The sequence below is a fragment of the Schistocerca americana genome, chromosome X, assembly GCF_021461395.2.
Source record: "Schistocerca americana isolate TAMUIC-IGC-003095 chromosome X, iqSchAmer2.1, whole genome shotgun sequence".
In the NCBI taxonomy this organism is placed as follows: domain Eukaryota; kingdom Metazoa; phylum Arthropoda; class Insecta; order Orthoptera; family Acrididae; genus Schistocerca; species Schistocerca americana.
In genome coordinates this window covers 956,552,907-956,558,906 of record NC_060130.1, presented here as the reverse complement: position 1 = coordinate 956,558,906, position 6,000 = coordinate 956,552,907, and the positions used below count along the sequence as shown (strand labels likewise).

Here is a 6,000-nt window from a genome sequence, read left to right as displayed (position 1 = left end):
TGAGTATACAGTTGAGGAGTACTGACACACACACACACACACACACACACACACACACACACACACACACTTTTTTTATTGGTAAATGCTACACAGTTTACATCTAAACAATCTAAACTGTCAGCAGAGGAGGAGAAAAAAAAAATTGATAACTTTTGAAAGTTATATATTTCATTGTGCACAACATATATCATGTGTTCATTATAACTTTTGCAATAAAAGAAAAGTGATGCCCATATCGGTATTAAAATCCCTTTACATGGAAAGGTACATTTTCACAACATACTGATAAAGACCAAGGTGAAAAAGTCAACATTCAAATCATATAATAATGAAATAGATTCTACATGCAGTTTTTGTCAACACAAACACTTCAATTTAAGTAGCTGCTTTGAAGTAAGAAATCCTCATGTCGTTTACCTAATAGTGAATGCGGTGGAAAACTACCTTGGTAACTGTTTGCTTTCCTTTGGTTACCACCCCTGATTTTTTTCCTAGACTAATGCATGGAACAACAAGAAAGCCTAAAGCAGGAGGGCCATATAAGGATTTCACTTACATATTTACTGAGAGCACAGCAGTTTTTTCGCACATATCATTTTAACTGATCTGGAAATAAACTCAGGAAACGAAGTGTATCTGGAAACTAAAAAGATACATCCTGTACCAAGAGTACATGTTTAATGCATGTAATGGTCACTACTGACTTTTCATCTTTACCACTTCCCTTTCTTTTTGCTTAATTGAGCAGTGATCTGTCATCTGTTTCACCAGTGAAATATGTCAGAAATTTGTAAATCCTGTCTGTAAGCCTCTAGGCGTGTGTGTGTGTGTGTGTGTGTGTGTGTGTGTGTGGGGGGGGGGGGGGGGGGGTCAAAAATTTACACGTTTATTTGAAAAATGTAACTAACATATGCGATGAATAAATTAATTATATGGCTCTGGAATCTTAACATATCTTTGTTGTGTAACTTGTCTACACACATGTGCAATTTGATACATTTCTATTACAGAGTGGCATATCATCATTCACAACTCATCTAGTATTGGGGTTCAAGAAACCTACAACTCAAAACTTAAACAGATAAAAAAATTGAGTATGCAATGACTACATATAGTATTAGTGGAGAAATACAAAACAAAGCAAATGGATTTCAAATGTTATTTTTATATATGCCATGCAGAAAGTGTTTAATTTTTCACGTTTCTGTAATGGGAGATTAAATTTAGGATGAAACCACTCATCACTTCATATACACTACAGAAGTAAAAATTAAAAACAAAGAAAAAAAAGTCAGTTTCTGACCTGAACACACCATTTCTTATGGTTCCTGACATTGCTTCTGTGTATTTTAAGACAACCTCTAAATAATTTCTGAATTAGCCCATAGATAGTCTGCTGAATAAAAATGTGAAATAATACTGAGTAACACTTAGTCTGGTTCGAGACAATACTCACATCCACAGAAACTTGTTGAGAATGTTTGGTTGAATGATAAAATGGTTGCTCTCTGTTCTTAAAGCATTTAATTTTTAAAAAACCTCCTTCCTTTTAGCAGTACAATATCATGCTCTACATTTTGTGAACAATGACTCATAAGAATCAGTCTTAATTTTCTGGTTTTTATATTCACTTGGTCTAGCATCCCATATTGCAAGAAATGATTTGTACATTTCAATGCACTCTAACATGAATGATCTGTCTTCTTGTTTTGAACTCCTTTTAGTAGATAAACACAACAGCGAAGACTAAGAAGTTCAACAAAGCATGTGATACTGTTAATATTACCTGCAGACAGCACAAAGTTTCTCACATAGTGCAACGTTTTGATCTGCTCAATATTACTGCACAACTCTTAACTTGAACAACACACATTTAATAGTACTGCACAAATATTGAGCAATAATATAATAGGACCATTTTGTAATCCTTGAGAAACAGAGGTGGTAAAAATAATGACAATGTACTGGTAATGTACCTGCAAATGAGATTTTCTTCAGGGAAACACTATGTTGAAGAGTATTGGGTATTATAGCCTGATAGAAAGCTTTAAAATCTCCTCACGGTAACCACTCTTGCTCCCATTAGCGACTGAACATCACACTAAAACTACAGACTGGATTGAATGTTACCAAGTGCTGCGAACAATGTGGTACAAACTCGTACAACTCTCTAATTTCACAATAATCCCTTGTCATGTATTATTTCAGAGTATTATCATGACATCATGGACTTAGATGAGCCTGAAGACTTAATATAGCTCCAGCAACTGATAAAGATCAGATTTTTAAAGTTTTTGTACTTCCACTGACGAGTGTTTGCAGTTAATAAGCTACTTAAGAAACTTACCATACTTAACAACTGGTACCAAAAACGCATGCATATGCTCAACACTACTACCATACAACCATTTAGGCTTACTTCTGTGGCGACAGGAAGGGCATCCAGCCAACCTCTGACACTAACATCGCCAACTCCATAGTAACAAGGCCAACTCTGTGTTGCAGTGGGACAAAGACCCAAAGGAAATGATGATTTAGGCTTACTTCTCATAACCAACAAATTGCTTTGCCCAATTTTGACAGACTACCTTTTCACAGAAGTCTGATTAAAGGTCCTGCCAGACTTTTGTGCTTCACAGCTACCACATTTCCCACGAACAGTCTACAGAATACCAACCAGACCCAATTCTCTCTCTTTCCAACCCACACTCCTGTAATCCCATAGTTACATCCAAAATCATACCAAAATAAACAGTTGGCTACCACCACAACTTCTAAATACTTTGTTCTGAAAGTAGCAACACACGATTGTCCTATGTTTCTTCAGTTAGTAGCTTTTCTTGTAGCATTTTACCTGTGGTGACAATCTGAACAGCTCTTAACACGAAATATGTACCATGAATTTGATGCGAGATGCTCACACTTGGGTCACATGCCCAAAAAAATCTAAGGGAATTATGTTAGCCTTTAGGCAATTATTCCCTATGCAAACTCTACTGTCCAGCATACTTGACAAGTATGTGGAAGCATCAGACTTACGATCATCACAATGGAAATACTCCATTTGCCAGTGATAGACCCCCATCCTGGATATTAATATGTAATTTTTAAACATTAGCACCGAGTAAATTTATGTGAGCACCACTATGTTCCACTAACTGAACAAAGCATGTGACCCCAAGATTTTTACACAATTCTTTGCATAGGTTACTCAGAGATAGTTGTTTTACTAAACAAAAATATCAATGAAGGAACAGAGGAAAATTTTTAAATCATATCAATAGTTTTATTTAAAAAAATATATTCATATCAAGTGCAAATTATATAAACAGTAATGTGAAATACTGAACACATTAATAAATAGTCTCCAGAAGACTAATTATACTGCTCTGCTAATGGATATCAGCTGCAACTTATGCCATCTTATGAGTAGCTGCCATTTTATATGCATTTCAGCCATCACAATGAAACCAATACCGAAAGACTGTTTTACTGTTTTTAATAACTGAATAATATAGTCATATTTTATAATAATTTTCACTGGTCTCATACACCACACAATTCCATATGCTGTAGCATTTTATAATCATTAGTCCTTGACAAGGATACATTTAACACATACAGTGACTGTACATGAGAAACTGATCTCTACTTCACAAATGAAATCTATACAACTCCAGTAGCTTCCTGTTACAATCATTTCACAACCAAAACTGGCTTCACCAAAAACAGTAATTTAACAAAAAACCTCCATTTTCTGTGGAAGTATCAGAATATGATTGCAAAAATTTATTACTACCATAAAATTTCATTTGGTTATAATACACAGTTTAAATTAAATGTTCATGTTTTACAGCCATATATCACAAAACGTAGACTTTCACATTCTTCTGTTCTAATAACACAGTAATATTTTATATTCAGTTCAGTACAATAAACACTCAATTACATAAAAAACATGGACACACATGAACAAATTCGCACAAGCATGTGTGCGCAGGTGTACACACACACACACACACACACACACACACACACACACACACACACAAGGAGGGGGGAGACAACAAATCCAATTCTTGGTCTTGTGGTACACCCACATAGCACTGATACAATGCCTGATAGGGTTTCACTTTGTAAGCTGTACTCCACAGGCACAAGCACTGCACTGATCGTTTTAATTAAAGGTTTCAGATTTGCAATCCAGTTCTGTGATGAATATTGTTATAACAGTGCATTCAATTACATTGCATACTTTGTATCATTTGGAGCTCCAGTCCTTTCACTGCATCTAATTACGAAAGCACAGCCATGCACACTCCTGAAATCAAAGAAGCATAATTCTGTAAGTAATGCACAAAGACTGGAGTATGTACATCAAAATCTCACCTTATTTTGCAATGAGCATCCACTAACAGTCACAGGGGAAGTGATGCTATGGGAGGCGAAGGAAAAAGAGGAAATAGGAGTCTGGCCGGGGGGGGGGGGGGGGGGGGGGGGGGTGTACTTAAAATGACAATTCTGCTTCTACATGTTCATTACAGACAAGCAACCATTGCTGTCAAATGATAAAATGGATATAAACTTCCAACAACAATACCCCATATATTTTAATCTACTAGATCCAGCTTTCTAAAAATGAAAGACGTGACAATATGTACTTCTAAGCATAATATGCCTTAACGAACAATAAGAGGAGGTTGAGCTGGACAAATGGTTGATGCATAGCACCTGGATAAAAATTATATTACTTACATATATATGGTGTTTGTTCTTTCAGACATGTGCGAAAGAACAGACCCGACATATAAATAAATAAGGCGAGGATGGCCAAAAATTTCTTCTGAGCAGGTGCACACCAGGCTCAGACTTTTACGGGAATTGGTGAACTGCCATGAGTAAAGAGGATAATGGTCAAAGGGCACTACATCAGAAGTGTGTAAATTAATTGAAAATTTGGGTCTGATGGGAGGGGTGCTGGGTAGTCCATGTATCTGGGATGAACACTGTGTCCAGATGGCACACTGGTCAGTGCATTTGCCTAGTGAGCAGGAGACCTAGGTACGAATATCGGTCCAGCACAAATTTTCAACTTTCCCCATCAATTTAAATCAGCGTCAGCTCTCAGCCAATTTCTGTAATTCCTTTGTGTCTAAATTATGCTACTGTTTCATTACAATTCTGCAGTCTTTGCTAGTAATTAGTTTGAACTGAAGTTGACTTTACGGCAATGTGTCAGTCTCAAACAGTCATTTGCTGTAATGTGTGAAATGGTGGTTAGGTTTTGAATGCTGTTAGTAAGCTGGTAAAAGTTTTACCTTTCAGAGTATACAATATTAATTACAATATTAATTACAATCTTGTAAGTATCTGAGATGAGCTTCTCAAATTAAATAGAAGGCACACTGTCTGCCTGACACACATATTTAACTTTTTTATTTTACACAACTGATCTGCACAGAGTACAGGGTTATTACAAATGATTGAAGCGATTTCACAGCTCTACAATAACTTTATTATTTGAGATATTTTCACAATACTTTGCACACACATACAAAAACTCAATAAGTTTTTTTAGGCATTCACAAATGTTCGATATGTGCCCCTTTAGTGATTCGGCAGACATCAAGCCGATAATCAAGTTCCTCACACACTCGGCGCAGCATGACCCCATCAATGAGTTCGAAAGCATCGTTGATGCGAGCTCGCAGTTCTGGCAAGTTTCTTGGTAGAGGAGGTTTAAACACTGAATCTTTCGCATAACCCCACAGAAAGAAATTGGATGGGGTTAAGTCAGGAGAGCATGGAGGCCATGACATGAATCGCTGATCATGATATCCACCACGACCAATCCATCGGTTTTCCAATCTCCTGTTCAAGAAATGCCAAACATCATGATGGAAGTGCGGTGGAGCACCATCCTGTGGTACGTTTAGCTCCCTGCTTGCTTTATTCGTCGACTTCCGCGGGCTACGCGTGAAACTTACCCGCACGCGT

General features: G+C 36.8%; 1 protein-coding gene across 2 annotated transcripts in view; it reads right to left on the bottom strand.

Moving 5' to 3' along the window:
* Positions 1–3,485: 3,485 nt before the first annotated feature.
* The window catches only part of LOC124555030 (ceramide synthase 6), a 119,118-nt gene continuing 116,603 nt past the window's right edge, over positions 3,486–6,000 (bottom strand). For both annotated transcript variants that reach the window (XM_047128788.1, XM_047128789.1), the window contains exon 9: positions 3,486–4,324. The gene's annotated coding sequence lies outside the window, so the exon portion shown is untranslated. The remainder of the gene's footprint in view (positions 4,325–6,000) is intronic.